General features: G+C 58.4%; 1 non-coding gene across 1 annotated transcript; it reads right to left on the reverse strand.

The window, feature by feature from the left end:
- Positions 1–321: 321 nt before the first annotated feature.
- On the reverse strand, positions 322–460 carry LOC136478837 (small nucleolar RNA Z247). Its single transcript, XR_010764511.1, has one exon. It is a non-coding gene; the product is annotated as a small nucleolar RNA Z247 (small nucleolar RNA).
- Between the last annotated feature and the right edge of the window lie 286 nt (positions 461–746).

Here is a 746-nt window from a genome sequence, read left to right on the forward strand (position 1 = left end):
ACGTACTAGTTCGTATCCACACCATACGAACTAGTTGCTGAGGAGGCACTCTTCTGTGGCGGACCTGAAAACGAGGCATCAAACCTCTTGAAGCAGCGGGCGACGGTGTGCCCTTCCTTGTTGCATAGCTGACCGATGATGCCTGGAGAGCCGCCGCCACCCTGTGGACGACCACCGCCATGCCGTCCATTCTGGCCACGGCCAAAGCCGCCGCGGCCACCGCGGCCACCACCGCGGTTGTTGTTGGAGCTGTTGCCGCAGTAGCCTCTTGCCGCGATATTGGCTGAGGGCTGGTACCCCCACCATGGTACTCCATGCGCTGCTTGAAGGAGACGAGCTGGGTATAGAGCTCGTTGACGGTGATGGGCTCGACGCGCGCCGCCACTGCCGACACCACCGGATTGAATTCAAGATCCAACCCGGTTAGGATGTAGGAGATCAGCTCTTCGTCCTCCGGTTTGCGTCCAGCTAACGCCATTTCATCTGCCAGGGATTTCATTTTGGTAAAGTACTCACTTATAGATGACGATCCCTTGAATGTAGTGGCCAACGCCATCCTCGTGGTGATGACGCGGGTGCGGGACTGGGAAGTGTGGAGCCCTTCGATGGCGGCCCATGCCGTCGAAGCAGTTGTCGCCGACGAAACCTGCGAGGCAATCTTGCGGGAGAGCGACGTGAGCAAGTAGCTGAGAACTTGTTAGTCCTTGGCCACCCATTTTGAGAACTCAGGGTTCTCCACGAGCGGC

This window comes from Miscanthus floridulus, chromosome 8 (genome assembly GCF_019320115.1).
Source record: "Miscanthus floridulus cultivar M001 chromosome 8, ASM1932011v1, whole genome shotgun sequence".
Classification (NCBI taxonomy): Eukaryota; Viridiplantae; Streptophyta; class Magnoliopsida; order Poales; family Poaceae; genus Miscanthus; species Miscanthus floridulus.